The sequence below is a fragment of the Topomyia yanbarensis genome, chromosome 2, assembly GCF_030247195.1.
Source record: "Topomyia yanbarensis strain Yona2022 chromosome 2, ASM3024719v1, whole genome shotgun sequence".
In the NCBI taxonomy this organism is placed as follows: Eukaryota; Metazoa; Arthropoda; class Insecta; order Diptera; family Culicidae; genus Topomyia; species Topomyia yanbarensis.
The window spans coordinates 395284904-395302531 of record NC_080671.1 but is presented as its reverse complement, the minus strand read 5'-3'; the positions used below and the strand labels follow the sequence as shown (position 1 = coordinate 395302531).

The following is a 17628-nucleotide window of genomic DNA, read 5'->3' as shown; positions in this document are numbered from 1 at the left end:
AAAACCTTAAGGTCCGCCCAGATTAAGTCTTCGGTACGGAACAAAACCTCGGCCTAGGAACTCCTAGCATGTTGTTAGTCGCCTCTTACGACATGGGAGCAGTTCCCAGAGGTTCTATTCTTGGTTGAAATAGTGCAAAATAGACCGTCAGAAGGCGTGATGCTATGAAAAGTGAAATTTTCATCTATCTTCAGGGCATCAATCGGTTTTTGCTTAATAACTTTTTTCACGAGCATCAGATCGTTTTGCAGCCTTCTAGACTTTGTTTCCTTGACAAATTTCCTATAAAAATCAGAAATCTATTTATTTTTAGGAGGTAACGGGCGACTCTTGGAAGAATTAATTTACAATAGGCAATTTCCCCATACGAAATCCCATGCAAACTTTAAAATGCGGGCGCAAAAATATAGTTTCACCTATCGAGCTAAAAATTTGCAGAGTTGTTCTGGGAGCTAAATGGGACCCAAAAAGTAACTCGGAGCCAAATTTTATTTTTTTCATATAACCATGTCCCACTCTAGTGTACAAGTTTATAATTCGAAAACTTCAGCAAAGCCAACAAATTGATGCTGTCTACACAGATTTTTCAGCAGCGTTTGATCAGATAAACCACCAAATTGCTATCGCCAAACTTGAACGGCTAGGCTATAACGGGACTATCTTATTATGGCTTCGATCATAACTTGGAGGGCGTAAAACGAGTGTGACAATCAGCTATAAAATATCGACTCATTTTGCCTTATCATCTGGAGCTCCCCAAGGAAGCCGTCTGGGCCCATTTATTTTTCTGCTATACCTAAATGATCCATTTTGCATCAATTACTTTATGCTGTCTTACGTTGACGATTATAAACTTTTTTCGTTGATCTCAAATAACGAAGACGCGCTTCAGTTGTAATCCGAGCTTAACCCTTTCAAGCCTAACTTTTTTCTAGTGCATATAGTGTTTCAAAACTAGTTTTTCTTGAGAACGGTGAGATAAAGAAACACGAAAAGCCTTTTTTTATAAATATAGGTGCTTCCCTTGCAGTGCTAGAAGCTGGTCAATTTTTACCTTCCAATGCTCAATACAATGCTCCTAGAATATTTACAATAGTCCAATTACCTGGAAAACGTAGCCGTACACAGTCTAAATTGACAAGTTTTATCAGTTTTCAAAAATATTGCACCATAACGAAGATATATGAAAAATTCATTTTCCGTCGTCAACACAAACTGTCCCTGGCAGCACTGCTCCATCGGAATCCAATCAGACTAATTGCAATAACTGCAGTTCTAGAGCTGATTCTTGTAATTGTTAATGCTCAAATAGAAGGCAATAGTCACATTTATTAGCCTTACTAGTTTTTGTGCACAAATCTTGCACCAATCAAAAGTAATAGCTGTTTAACAACGTTGTTGTCCACAAACAACATGGGCATGAATGGGTTAACTCGTTCGCTACCTGGTGTGATATAAATCAGATGTCACTTAACTCGGCGAAATGTTTGATTATTTCTTTCTCTCGCAAAGCATTCGTTATCTCATTCGACTACCAACTCAATGGGATAGCACTGTAGTGAAACACAGTATAATAATCATGCTAGATTCAAATTGAACGTTCAAGAACCATGTATCGTACATCTCATCTAAAGCTTCCAAGATCCTTGGCTTTATTTTCCGGGTCACAACACATTTTCAAAATATACGTTGCTTAAAAACTTTGTTCTGCTCCTTGCTTCGCTCTACATTGGAATATTTGGGACCCATACTATCAGAATGGTGTCGATAAGATAGAAAATGTTCAACGTAAATTTGTTCGCTTCACGCTTTGACACCTTGGAACGATTCAGTGAATCTCCCAAGCTACGAAGAACCATATATCGTACAAACTAATTGGTTTAGATCGTTTGAGTGTTCGTCGCGATGTCGCCAAAGCCATTTTTGTTGCTGATATAATTCAGTCTAACATAAACTGCCCAAATATCTTGGAACAATTCCATTTCGATTTACGCCGCCGCAATCTACACCATCTCAACTATTTCCATACTTCTGTAGCAAGAACCAACTATGCGTACAATGAGCTGGTTGCTAATATTTGCCGTGTACTCAACCGTTGTACACTGAGAAATAAAAATATGCATAATTAGCATACTTTCTATTCCCGTCTCTTTTCTTCTGCTGTGATTTTTCTGCATTCTCTAGCATATATCTCTAGTAAGCATTCAATGAGTGGATGAACCGAATATGTCCAATGCATAAAATTTACAGCAGAAGAAACGAGAGGCAGATAGAAAAGTATGCTATCGATACATAAATAAAATTCTGCGTGTAGTGATGTCTTCGACTTCCACTTGTCCCGTAATACTTTAAAGAAAGTTGTTTGCGTTTCCTTTTCCCCCAGATATGTGATTTTCTTTGCGTATAAGTTGTTTAATGTCGGCTAATTACATTGAAAGGATACTAAACGTGATCGAACACAACGCACAAACGCTCGAGCCTTTCGCGATGATACACGCGATCGCGAAGTCCTTACGCCCGGTCATAACTGAACCGTACAAGGAGTATCATATTCATATTCATTTCTCGCTTTGTATGAACGGCATGCTACCTGTGCCAATCGACTGTACGATCAAATTGGTACCAATGACAGGGTGGTGGTTTTAGGCGACTATAATTTACCTCAGCTACGTTTATTCCAATAAATGCCTCCTCGGAACATGAAATTTTGTCAGTCGAAACCATGATCGCTTCTGGCCTACAACGTGTGAACTATTTGACGAACGAGAATGGCAGGTTGCTTGATTTAGCGTTTGTTAGTAACACTGGCGGATGCGAAGTATTGGAGCTACCCTTACCGTTAATGACATTAGATCGTCACCACAATCCGTTTGTGTTGAAAGTTGACGCTGTGTTTCCCGTGTCTATGAATGACGATGTTGAATTATTCTACGATTTCAATCAATGCGATTATGATGAATTAAACACTTTAATTTCACGAATAAATTGGGTTGAGATTTTAACGCTGGGTACTCTGGATGAATCTGTGAATAGATTTTATCACGAACTGGAATCAATATTTCAACAACTTGTGCCTAGGAGGAAACGCACGCGCCGCCCGGATAACAAACGACCTTGGTGGAATGCTGAGTTACGATATCTTCGAAATCGTCTCAGGAAATCTCGAATACGATTTTTTAGAACAAGCGGCGAAACCGACAAAACGTCCGTGCGGGAATTACAATTCATATGTTTCAGAAATTGAATTCAGCATGAAGGACAACCCAAAGCAGTTTTGGTCTTACCTGCGGAATAAAACGTGTTCCGGTGGAATCCCGGAATGCGTCAACTATCGAGACAGGACATCAACGTCACCAGCGGAGTCAGCAAATCTATTCTCGTCATTCTTTCAAAACGTGCTAAGTAATAACTCATCACCTTTGTCTAAATCGTAGTTGAGTAGTTTGCCAATGTTCACTCTGAATTTGCCTGCAACATCATTCACCGAAGATCACCCTAGATCATATTAACCCTAGAACGTTCTACTTGCGTTTTCCACCCTAGAACGTTGCACTGGGGTACAAATGTACCCCGCGCGTTTGATCGCTATATTAACAGGTAAAAATGCAAACAAAAGAAATGTATAATACATCATTTTTTTCGTTTTTTAATTGCGAAAACAGATTTATGATTGAAAGTACGGAATTTATTGAATCAATGATATAATATAATAAATTGGTTTAAACAAAAAAAAATTTAAAAATCGTGGTTTTGACTTTTTTCACAAAAATTACCATATTTTTGCGAATTTTCAACCGATTTGAAAAAAAATCTAATGATTCTAAAAGTTAAAGGAATGGTATAAAATGGAATTTCGTAATTTTTGAAAAAGTGCAATTATTTGGAAGAGTGAAAGTTTAAAAATCCGGTTTTGGAAAATGCCACTAAATGGGGTTGAAATTGAAATGAAAAAATATTTCTGATCAGTAATACAATTGTAACACGTAACGTTACTGTTACAGCAGATACTATACGCAAATTATACTTGCGAGTCATTATTAACATTAACAATCAAAAATAAACAATAAAACAATAAAAATCAGCAAAAATGAGAACGATTTTTTCTACTTCAAAATAAAATTAAATGAATAAATGATTAAAAACGAATATATAATACTAATTGTTACTTACGTAGTAAAACATACAGTATTTAAACTTGTATTGTCACGAATATCATTTCCACTGACAGCACAAAACCTGACGAAACACTAACGGCAACCGTACACTGGGGTAAAAATATACCCCACGCCAACTTTGACACCTGCTTCCACGAATGCTATAAGCAAACTGACTATACCACCTTTTCCTACTCTGACTAGAAACTTTAAATTGAATTATGGTTTGGGTCCCAGGTCAGTAAATACCGAATTCTCGTCTTCACACGGCTCCAAAAATGGCGTGGGGTATATTTTACCCCAGTGCAACGTTCTAGGGTTCATCTTCGGGGGATTGATAGTTCCAAGGGCCCGTGGTCCGTGGTCCACAAAACAGGCAACGTACATGATATCGCCAATTATAGAGGAATTTCAATCTTAAGCTGCCTCCCTAAAATCTTCGAGAGTATGTTGTTAGACGTTATCTACCCCGCGTTAAAACACATCATCACTTTGGACCAGCATGGTTTTGTAAAAAAGCGCTCGACAACTACAAATCTGATGAGCTACGTGTCGTCGCTGATTGATAAATTGGAAAAACGACAACAAATCGATGCGGTGTACATCGACTTCTCGAAAGCTTTCGACCGTGTTCCTCATCAGCTTGCTGTGGAAAAGCTAAGGCGGACTGGACTGCCGGACTGACTGACTAATTGGATCTCCTCGTACCTCGCGAACCGTAGCGCCTCGGTGCGACTCGGAACTACACTCTCGGATTCTTTCCACATTTCATCGGGCGTTCCTCAAGGGAGTCATCTCGGACCTCTTCTATTTGTGCTCTTCGTGAACGACCTGTGCAGTGAATTATCGTCCTCTAAAGTCATGTATGCTGATGATCTGAAAATTTATCGGGTGATAACAACTATGGTAGACTGTTGTGCATTGCAAATGGACGTCGATAGGATCATTGACTGGAGCGACCGAAATGGAATGAGTGTGAATATTCAAAAATGCAGCACAATCACTTTTACACGAGTACATACTCCAATTAAGTTCGAATACTCAATGTGTTCTGCTCCTGTAGAACGAGTCGTATCCGTCAAGGACCTTGGTGTCATTCTCGACTGTAAAACTACGCTTTACCGCACATTACTCTTCCGTTATAGCTAAAGCCTACGCTGTACTTGGACTCATCAAACGCAACACTCGTGATTTCAATGATGTGTATTGTCTAAAAACACTATACATTACACTGGTATGCAGTATTCTAGAATGTGGCGTTACTATTTGGGCTCCGTATCACACCATACACATTAATCGTATCGAAAGGGTACAGAAGAACTTTATCAGGTTTGCACTTCGTCGGTTACCCTGGCAAAATCGTTTCCAGCTTCCTCCATATGAAGATCGCTGTATCCTCATCAATCTCCCTACGCCGCAAAACAGACGGATCTTTCTGCAACGACTTTTCATTTTCGACTTTCTGACAGACAACATAGACTCTCCTGCGCTTCTAGCAAAACTTGACCTCAACGTTCCGGGAAGATCTTTCCGGAAAATTGATTTTTTCCGACGCTCAACACATCGCACGCAGTACGGCCAGAATAATCCTTTGGATGTTTGCTGTCAACGCTTCAACAGTGTCTATCATTTGTTTGATTTTCATATTAGTAAAGAATCGTTTAAATTAAAAATAGGTTTAAGTTAGTGTTTAGTCTAAGTCTGTGAGATGTAACTTTTTTTAATCGAAGACAATACAGTACAATACAATATTCAGTATCACGGCCCGCTGCAATTGGTCTTAAGCAGTGTTTTAATTTGTAACATTTTCCATCTCGTCTGCAATTGTAGTGGGTGATTCTGATGGGAAGCCCTTCCGAGACCTTAGCTCTACAGCTCCAGTAAAAATAGGACAACTCTCGAAAATAAAGTAAAAAATTGCATAGCCTTTCCATATGAGAAAAGCAAAAATAAAACGAACTGCGAAACGATGCTATTTATTGGGTTCATAACACATGGATTTATATGCGACTTCCGAGAAAAACAACCATGATATCGCAAAAGCCCAGCTAAATGATCAAAATATTCACTGATTTCGTTTCTATCTCGATGGACGGCAACGCCAAATCAGCGTTAAGGACCATCTATCCGTACCATTTCGTGCTACATTCGTTATCCCGCAAGGAAGCCATCTCGACCCAGTGATATTTCTCTTCTACTTTAATGACGTCAATATTAAAAAAAGAACTCGCCGATGATATTAAGATTTTCCGACGGATACAAGAATCAACCGATGCCGTAGTTCTTCAAAGTGAACTGAACAGATTCAGTACGTGGTATGATCTAAACAGAATGGTTCTAAACTCGAGCAAAAGATCAATTGTGACCAAGGATGCAAAATGCCTACTTTTTCCGGGGCTGTAATTTTTCTGCCTACATTATCATTTCTCTTTCGACGCTGCTGTCGTTCGATAGTGCAGGACGCCCAGCCCTGTACGGCAGTCTGTAAGCAAAGTAGTAACATGACGAAAAATACTGCCCCCAGTACAGCCACCAGACGCGAGCGGTACAGCTTCTCTTTCCTTATTTTACACTTTTTAATATTTTTAATCTATTCAATATTTTTAATCACAAACGACGACAATGAATGCGGTTCGTTTACGCCACGACCGGCATTAACGCTTTCGTGTGCGGGCCTCTCCCTTTGACTATGCAGAGAAAAGTGTACAAAGCGAGAGAACAAACTTTACTACGCCACATTCTCACCGAGAAGTCGGAGTACAGCAGCAAAACAAAAATGTATTCTATAAGATTTTATGGTCACCGCAACATATTTATTTCATGGACTTGTTGACTTTTCTCGGTGAAAATGAAAACTCCAAATTTTCCCATTACCACACGTAACGTTTCGGCTTACTGCTCTTCAGCCATCGTCGGACGCCTACAAACATTTATTTAGCATTAACGTTAACATCAATTTGTTCACAAAAAATTACAAAGCTAGCATTCACAAATTAAACACAATTTACAATTAACTCACATAAACTTATATCACGCATCTCCATTCACTCTCGTTCACTCTCCACCGCTAGGCGGGCGATCACTTTTCGACTGTCTGCGTTCCTCGCTATTCAAACACTGTCGAAGCTTGGTGACCAGACCGTCGTATGTTGTGCAGAACGTTCCACATTCTCTTTGTAGGTTCACCGTTTTTTCCTCGCCGAGAATTTTGATGTGAAACATCTCTGCAGTTAGTCTGCTCTCCTGGTTTTCGATTCGTTCCAGTATCCGGGTGTTGTCGAAATCGAAGATGTGTCCTTCTTGCAATGTGTGTTGGGCTAAACCAGTTCTCGCATCTTTTTTCTTCGCGTCGTTCTTGTGCTCCGCTACTCTCGTTTCCAGCCTTCTCCCCGTTTGTCCTACATACGTTTTGCCATCGCCTGTTCCACACGGAATCGAATACACCACGTTCTTCTGTTTCCCTGGTGGGATCGGGTCTTTCAGGTTGGAGAAGTCCCTATTCGCATAAATGCAACACGGCAATTGCACTCGTAGATCGAGCAGTTAAGCTCTCCGACTGTAAAAACCGACCAGCGGCAATCGAAACAGCCAAAAAGATATTGCGAATAAACCATTACCCCTACTGGTTTGTTCGCAAAATTCTGAAAGATCGAGTCCATAAACACTATAATGGCCTACAGCAGAATAAAGATGCGACTGCTGAAATGGCATATGTAGCTGTGCCATACGTCCCGGGACTCAGTGAAAAACTAGAGAAAATGCTGAGAAACCACTACACAAAACTTGCTTTCAAGCCAAAAGATAAAATAAAAAACAGAATTTTCTCCAAACTGAAAGACCCGATCCCACCAGGGAAACAGAAGAACGTGGTGTATTCGATTCCGTGTGGAACAGGCGATGGCAAAACGTATGTAGGACAAACGGGGAGAAGGCTGGAAACGAGAGTAGCGGAGCACAAGAACGACGCGAAGAAAAAAGATGCGAGAACTGGTTTAGCCCAACACACATTGCAAGAAGGACACATCTTCGATTTCGACAACACCCGGATACTGGAACGAATCGAAAACCAGGAGAGCAGACTAACTGCAGAAATGTTTCACATCAAAATTCTCGGCGAGGAAAAAACGGTGAACCTACAAAGAGAATGTGGAACGTTCTGCACAACATACGACGGTCTGGTCACCAAGCTTCGACAGTGTTTGAATAGCGAGGAACGCAGACAGTCGAAAAGTGATCGCCCGCCTAGCGGTGGAGAGTGAACGAGAGTGAATGGAGATGCGTGATATAAGTTTATGTGAGTTAATTGTAAATTGTGTTTAATTTGTGAATGCTAGCTTTGTAATTTTTTGTGAACAAATTGATGTTAACGTTAATGCTAAATAAATGTTTGTAGGCGTCCGACGATGGCTGAAGAGCAGTAAGCCGAAACGTTACGTGTGGTAATGGGAAAATTTGGAGTTTTCATTTTCACCGAGAAAAGTCAACAAGTCCATGAAATAAAAATGTATTCTACTGCTGTACGGGAAAATATACTCGGTTTGGCTACCGTTCTGGCAAGAGCTGTAGTGAGCCGTCGCTGTAGCGGGCTGTACGGCTTGTGCAAATGTAAATATACCGAAAAAATGTAGTTTACCGGTACCGTTGGCATCTCTGATTGTGACTTTTGCGCAGAATCGTCATCCGATTCATTTCAATTAACTCCAGCATTCCAAGATACTATCACGTCATGGATCTCGATGTCATCTTCGATTGGGCACTAATGTACAAAATACGTACTTCATACATTGTGGATAAGGTATCAAGACAGCTAGGGTTCATCTTTCAGATAGCATAAAACTTTCGGGACATAAATCTATTGTTTAAAATCGCTTTATTGCGCGGTGGTTTGCTTAACGCTAGAATATTATCATACGCTTTGCTTTTCGAAAGCAAATTGGATGAACCAATTTGCGCATAAGTTGCAACTAACTTAGGAAAGTTGGATTTGAATGTTTCGGGTTCCACTCGTCAGTAACTGACACCAACTTGCTGTCAGTTAAACTATATATCCAAACTAACACCAAAATTGGCACACAATTTGGCGTTAGTTAGATATATATAGTCATACTGACGAGAGGTACACGAAAAATTCAAATCCAATTTTTCTGAGTTAGGTGTTGTGCCCTCATGAGCAAATTGGCTCATCAAATTTTATTCCTTGGGCAAAAATATATGTTGCAACTACACCAATGTTTGAAAGCTGGAATCCACTTGGTGTACAACATCCGGATGAGGAATTCTACTGCAGCTGTTGGAACATATTTCGGAAGGTCCTTATAACAGCGCCTTTTCGTAGCGACTGCTTTAAGTTAAAAAATGTATTTTTATTAATTTCAATGATAATGATCAGAAAAAAGGAGCTGGCTTACATTTATCTTCCCTTTCTTGGAGGTACAGAAAACTTCAGTTGCCTAATCTTAATCGTTAGCAGGAAGGAATAGATTTGACTAGATAGCCGGTATCTGTGGGACATTATTTTAGGGTTATGTCCGAATAGCTAAAGTATAAGTTGGCTTCCTTTACCGTTTAACTGCTTTTCAGATCCGACATAGTATTCAAAGCGATATATCCACTGATAATTCACTTAATGTATTAAACTACTGATAGTTAAAGAGTAATAAATTTGTCGCGCAAAATTCAGCCTGCCACGTTCTATATCAAATCACTCTGTTCTACCTACATAGGGTTACTGTACCCTAATTCATCTTACCCCTTCTATTCATCCCACCCATTACAACACATTAGTTAGAGCATTATCTGCTCTTTGCTACGCTCTAAAGCGAGTATTTTGCGTTTTCCAAGTCAGATTTTTTATGGATCTGCTTCTTAAGAACGAAGCAAAGATGTCGATACTTATTTAAGCGCAATCCAGTCAGTTTAAGCCGAGTTATCAGCGAAATAATGTGACATCGTGACTAATGAGATGAATAAGGGCACATCTACCCTATATACCAGGCCCGGCTTACGGCTCGCCTGTCACCGCCATGTACTGTACTTATTGTGCCAGAACAGCAGCAATTTGCGCGATGAATTGCGCTGATTCAGTGTAACTGGTGATTCGTTACATTGCGATATATATTTGAAACTATCCAGTAAATGAGCCAGCATTCTGGCTGGCTTTAGCAAATACTACGGCTCCAGTGACACAACCGATTTTAATTAGAATCGGTTATGTCACTGGAGACGGATTCTAACTAAAGCCAACCAGAAATCCGACTCATTTTTCAGCTTCGCTTAATGGGTAAAGATCAATCTTCAGTATTTCTGCGGTTTTATATAGTACAATAGAGTCAATGGCAATATCAATAAGTTCCTCGTTAGTGATACCTAACCCAACAGGCCCACCGAATGCGCAGCTAATCTTCACTTATGGTTCGGACCACTGTTTTACCCGCCAGTTACATGTACGGACCTAATGCATATAAAATCGTTTGACATTAGTTTCGCTACTTGTTGACGATTCCTTTCCTCGTACGCATCGCGCTCAAGGCACCATGAAAAGTGCACCCTGGCAGCGATGTCTAAGCAGCCTATTCGCTAGTGCACTTATTCACCGTGTGTATGTGTATCTGAGTATGTGAACTTCCCATGGGCCACCGCTGGCGGTGCGGCGCCAACCCGCAATTGGATTCGTGTAAACAACCCCAGATCTGCTTTGAATTACATTTGAAACGGTTTGCGAACAGCGCCTTACCCACGGGGCCGGTTTACACGGAAATCCGGCATGTAACAACTTAAGCCTCCGGTTTATTGTAAGCTTGTCGTCAGTTAGTAGGGCAAGTTTTCTTTACCAGGGCTCTAGGGTACTGTTGCTGATTAGGTATAGCCCCCCCCCCCCAAAAAAAACGAACGGAAAACAGCCAGTTTTGTCATACTTGTTTCAAAAATAGTAATAGTTTGCTTTGATTTTAATTTTTCCATTGCAGCGTACTAGTTTTCCCACCGGTGAACAACTACCGACGGTTCCTGATCCACAAGGTGAGCGAGAGCCTTGCCGGGGACCATCAGCTGGTAACGTTTTCGATCGGCGTCGGCGGCGAACGGCGCACCGTGGTCTGCTACCGTCATCAGCTACTGCGAGACGTTAAGGCGACATCGAGTAAAAGGTGAGCTTTGTTTGCGATGTTTAGCGGACCTTAGACAATGCTATTATCAATACACCGAGCATTGTCAATATGTTTGATGGTGCGATGAAAGAAAATTGGATTGACTATATGTATTCAAATAGTAATTACATTCAGAGCAACATACATTCAAATTCAATCCACGAAAAAACACATTTGATGACATCTGACTTCATGGCTAGTCATTTGCTTAGCACCAAAAATAGATCCATCAGCCGATCAGGTGGCATCACAAATAGAATGACCGTTCTCAGTTTATACATACCTCTAAAGCGCTATAAATAGAACTCTTTTCTTTCACGCATTCGAATTCACCATGATGCACGTTTTATATTTCGTTGAAGCGTGCACCTCAGAGAGGGTAAAGCGATCCATTTTAATAATGGTGGAAGATGAGTAGATACAGAATACTATAGAATAAGATCGTCGTGGGCATTGGTGGGGAGCACATGTTGTTTTAATTTCGATACAGAGCGGTCGAATGAACCGCATAGAAAAAATAAAACCACAATTCAGTGAGTCTGGAACTACCCTGTAAATTATTGAACCATTTATTACGAAGAACATACACTGTACATTTACATTGTATATACTTTTCAAGATTCACCAGTAATGAGCCATTCACGAGTATCGAACGGATAATTCTTCTATCAAGCACACCGGTTACTCGATAATGCGCTTTCCTCAACACCCATGCCTCATGTCCCATATCATGGCAGGGATTATCAGCGATTTGTACTGAGCAAGTCTTGTGTGCGTTTTTAACTAACTAACTACGTAAACCATAGAAAATCCTGGTCGTAGTCGAAGCACTTCTCGCAGTTAACATCATTGTCACATGGTCACTGGTGTTCCTAAATATATAAAATCGATAACAACTTCATACTGTACCCTATCAATTTTCAACTCACAACCAACATCATGCGGACTACCTCGTTCTGCCAACCTCTTTGTCATAGCAGAGTCTGTAGTAAGTGCGATTCACGCAGCCTCTCTTTTAACAGACACAAATGCCTCATCCACTGCTCTGCGATCAACGCCAATGCTGTCAATGTCATTCGCGAAGCCAACAAGCATGTCCCATTCCTTTGTTCATCAGATTTTCGTTTCGTACCTTCAAATTCTATCGCCCAGGGTTGAAATATGTCCCCATTAAAGAGTCATATTTTACGATAAAGATAGTTTCCAGTTCGTAACTGGCAAGCTTGGAACTACACGCTAAAAAGGTTAAAATGGTATTAAATATAAAAAATGATAAAGGCTATTAGAAAAAACTTTCTTATTGGTAGCTTCTCAGTTATCCAAATGCAAGAAACAAATTCTTTTCGTGTATAAAATGATAAACAACGTACAAGAAAGGCTTAATTTCATGAAATGTTCCAAATATCTCCGAAACTATCACATATTTTATACAAAAATGATATTTTTGTCTGTAAATTACAATGAAATTTGAAAACTGATTGAAAGTTTTCGTTAGAAAATTGATAGCTTCTCCATAATGCAATTGCCTTTATAATGGTTTCTTTCTCTTTGGGTTTTGTTGACAAAAGATATGAGAGACTGAGAGCGGGTTAAAAATTCACTGCGAGCAAAAGTGGTATACGTTTTATTAAGAGCAAAACCGGTTTAAGTAGCAGTCAGAGCAGAAATGGAATAAAAAAACCTTAGCGCAAAAATGGGTTAAAAAGATATACCACTTTTGCCCTGAGAGAAAAAAAATTCCATTTTTATCCTAAGAATGGTTTCAGAAATTATTTATCACAAATCAATGAAACCATCATCATTGTGGAAGTTATTTGAAAGTTGGTGGTCAGTAGGTATCGGAAATTGACGATTTCCGCCATTTTGAAATCCAAGATGGCGACTTCCGGTAATCACAAAATAGTAAGAACCACCATCAATATGGGTGTCATTTGAAAGGGGGTGGTCAGCAGACACCGAAAATTGACGATTACCGCCATTTTGAAATCCAAGATGGCGACTTCCGGTTACCACAAAATAGTGAGAACCAGTATCAATATGGATGTCATTTGTAAGGAGGTGGTCAGCAGACCCCGAAATTTGACGATTACCGCCATTATAAAATTCAAGATGACGATTTTCGGTTACCACAAAATAGTAAGAACCATCATCAGTATGGATGGGGGTGGTCATCAGAAACCGAAAATTGACGATTACCGCCATTTTGAAATCCAAGATGGCGGCCTCCGGTTATCGGAAAATAGTGAGAACCATCATCGGTAGGAATGTCATTTGGAAAGGACTGGTTAGTAGACATAGAAAATTGATGTTTAGTGCCATTTCAAAATCCAAGGTTTCGACTTCCGGTACCAAAAATAGTGGGTATCATTTGATAGAGAGTGAACAGTACGTAACGATTTCTAGTATACAGGATGTTTCATGGCTAGCCTTACGATCTTACTAATACTATGGATCCTTTTTGATTGGGGTTCGGACATAGGACTAGAGTTCAAAATAATCGAAGCTCTTTTATGAGTACTGAAAATTAACCTGATGTGACTCGCGATGAATAGAAAGAATATTCCTTCAAAAATCCATGTTATTCATTTAGTTGAGTATCGTGCAATAATGTTTATTTCACTTATTCTCCAAGTAAATGTTTTCAAATATTGCTAAAACATAAAATATTAATTATCATCGCTAATATTGTGCTAAGGCATACTTTGATGCGTTTTATTCGTTGTTGCACGTTCGCTTCGTACAATAATCGGAGATAAATGAAATTCTGCATTGAATGAATGAGAAGTTTGACGTTTTCAGTTTCGCCACTGAATATTGAAAATGAATGCGGCTGAATATGATTCAATGAATTTGAAAATTTGTAACTCTGCATAGGACGACATGATATGATATGAATAGATATCGTTTCATATACAAACTGGGTTTAGGGCCAAGTTCTCGTTGGTGGTACCCTGGACTTGACGATGAGCCCAGGTTCTCTTTTTAACTTGGAGTGTCGTATGCCAGAACTGCCGAAGATAGCAAAATACCAAAAGATTATGGAGGCCCTTCGCGATAAACCCCGCATATCTACGTCTGCGATCTTCCAAACAGGATTACCCTCCGGTGATAAAGTGAACCGTTCAGCACTTTTTAATTTACAAACAAGGCGTGCCGAATGTGAACCTACAATCGCTCGTGTTCGCGCGATCATCCGGAAGTCTCAAATCTCGGCCCTAGCAACATAGGTTCAGTTGGACTAATAAAAAATACCGCTCATAGCCACTAGACAACACGTTCTATGGCGCCACGACCGAAAACTTGTGATACCAGGGAACTCACTCGCTTCTGGCATCTGAACCGAATACTGAAAATTAAGTATCATTCACGGTCCACGCGATCATTCAAGAACACAGGCGAAAATGGAAATCGGCTCGCAGTTGAAAAATCGAATGTATACAAGCGAAGTTACACGCTAGCACCCGCGAGATACAAAAACCAACATAATCGAATATGTTAACTTACAAACGCTCGAGCCCCTAGCCATTATACACATAGGTGGACATGTAATCACGATCATCAACGATGAACTACGCCCATGATTTCAAAAACAGAAAAATGCCTCGATGATTTAGTGAACGCTATTGCACTTATAATCTGATCAACATGGTCTCAACGAACAAATAAACGCTTATTCCCATGCGATCGTAAAGTCCCTACGCCCGCATATTTGAGCCGTAAACTTAATATCACAATCAGAAGCACAAAAAACTTCATGTTCATCCCTGCTGAACTTTCAAAATTATGAATCTATAACTGAACCACTACTGAACATGTCTATAGGTCGTTACATGACCGAAATGTTTTTCCCCCGTCGACCGAACCTAAGTGTATATGCTGAATACCCTTTTTCAAAGCAAAGTTCTATACGTGTTTCAAATGAGGCAACAAATAGAAAAACATTGTAATGATACTGAAACATTTGTGCTTTGAAATTTCTACATAAAATATTATGCTACTGAACATGCCCTAAGGAATTTGATAGGTATTAATGATTCCAAACCTGTTATATAAATTAATGCTATTCAGTTCTTTCTTTCGGTCAGATTGCATTACTTTTTGCTTGACTACCAAGTATCGCTTCGGATTAGCTTCGCAACTTTTTGAAAACAAATCAAAACTGCAACTGCCCTAACATAACTCAATCTTCTCACCCACCAAAATTTCCAACTCACCCCCGCCGTTCAGTAGGCGCAAACCCAGTGGAGTCAATCCGTTCTTTAGAAATGCCTACAGAAGCATGTGGTCAGATGACTTAGTAATAAAAAAACGCATGAGGTACATCCGAAATATGGAACGCGTGTGCCAATAAAACATAAAAAGCGATATAGGCTTATCACCCTAGGTACATACAAAAATATTTTGACAGGAGACGTGACTGTAACTTCTGTGGATATCTTTAAATCATTTGTTGAAAACTTTGATAAATCAGTATCACAAATCCATTACAATACGTTAACCTAAATGCAATTAAAAGTAGAGCAAAAACTACAATTCTCACGGTATCATATAGTTACTTAAATAACCTAAAGATATAAAACCGCTTTCCAATGACCACCTCTTTTAAATGACATTCACATTGATGACGTCACTCACCATTTTGTGGAAACCGGAAGTTTCCATCTTGGATTTTAAATGACATTCATATTGATAATGACTCACTATTTTGTGGCAACCGGAACGCCACCTTGAATTCTGAAATGGCGTTTAGCATCAATTTTCGGTGTCTACTGACCACCCTATTCCAAATGACATCCATATTGATGATACTAATTTGGGATAACCGGAAGTCGCCATCTTGGATTTCAAATGTGCTAATGCCAATTGGTGTCTGCTGACCACTCCCTTTCAAATGATACCCATATCGATGGTGGTTCTTACCACTTTGTGGTAACCGGAAGTCGCCATCTTGGATTTCAAAATTTATTTATTTCAAGTCGTCAATCAGATGTAGACCGGTTTCTTACAATAATTATTAAACTAACTTAATACTAGTTAAAATTTTGGTTTACTTTAAACTGCTGCTTAAGTTTTGTTTTCGACATAGTGAAGTCAATGCTTTCGCAATGTTTGTTGTAAATATTCATCATTTGGTTTAAAGGGCCAAACTTGGCGTAATTAGTGCGATGGCGAATTGTACAAAAGATGCTGCGGTTACGTAGTTGTCGAGAAGGAGCATAAAAATTTAGTTTCGATAAAAGTTCGATTGAATCAATACGATGTGATACAATGTCGTTTACAAATGATACCATAGAAAATTCACGACGATCTTTCAAGGTTTGAATGTCAATTAGCATGCACCGTGCTTCATAAGATGGTAAATGTAGTCCAGTCCAACCTAGTTTACGAAGAGCGAACATCAAAAACTGCTTTTGTACTGATTCTATCCGGTTTTCATGCGTTGCTGAAAAAGGCGACCAAACTATGCTACAATATTCTAGTGTTGAACGCACATAGGCTACATATAATGTTTTTATTGTGTAGGGATCTTGGAAATTATAGCTGAAGCGTTTAATAAAACCTAGTGTGCTGTTTGCTTTGTTAATTATTGTGTTATAATGATCTATGAATGTTATTTTGGAATCTATAATAACTCCTAGATCTCTTATTCTGTCACACTTTTCTACTTGTTGATTTCCCAATAGGACTCTATTGTTCTGTATATTATTCTTTCTACTCAATGTTATGGAATTACATTTTTTTACATTCAGTTTCAGAAGGCTTTTATTACACCATGTATAACATATATTTACTTCGTTTTGAAATGTCTGAAAGTCTTCACCATTTCTTATTTCTAGAAATAGTTTCATATCATCAGCATATATAAGAACTTTTACATTTTTTAGAATGAAGGAAATGTCGTTAACAAATAAAATAAAGAATAGCGGGCCCAAATGAGACCCTTGAGGGACTCCTGATGTAACTTGAATTGGGATTGATTTTATCCCTTTAAATCTAACAGCTTGTTCACGATTTGTAAGATATGATTGTACCCATGTAAGAAGTCCTGGCTCAAACCCTATTTTTTCTAATTTAAAAAGTAGCATGGGTATGTCGATGCGATCAAATGCTTTGCTAAAATCTGTATAAAGAGCTTCAACGTGGTTTCCGTTATCCATTGCTGTTAATGTGTAGTTAATGAATTCGAGTAGATTTGTACTTGTAGAACGCCCTTTGAAAAAACCATGTTGCACATGGGTAATTCTGTTCTTGATTTGGTGGAATAAATTTTCATTAACAATCGCCTCGAAAATCTTGGGAATGCACGAGATGATAGCTATTCCACGATA

At 39.2% G+C, this 17628-nt stretch overlaps 1 protein-coding gene across 1 annotated transcript in view; it reads left to right on the top strand.

The window, feature by feature from the left end:
- LOC131684845 (dentin sialophosphoprotein) overlaps positions 1–17628 on the top strand; it is a 108694-nt gene that overhangs the window by 12472 nt on the left and 78594 nt on the right. The window contains exon 2 of the mRNA XM_058968058.1: positions 11120–11299. The gene's annotated coding sequence lies outside the window, so the exon portion shown is untranslated. The remainder of the gene's footprint in view (positions 1–11119; positions 11300–17628) is intronic.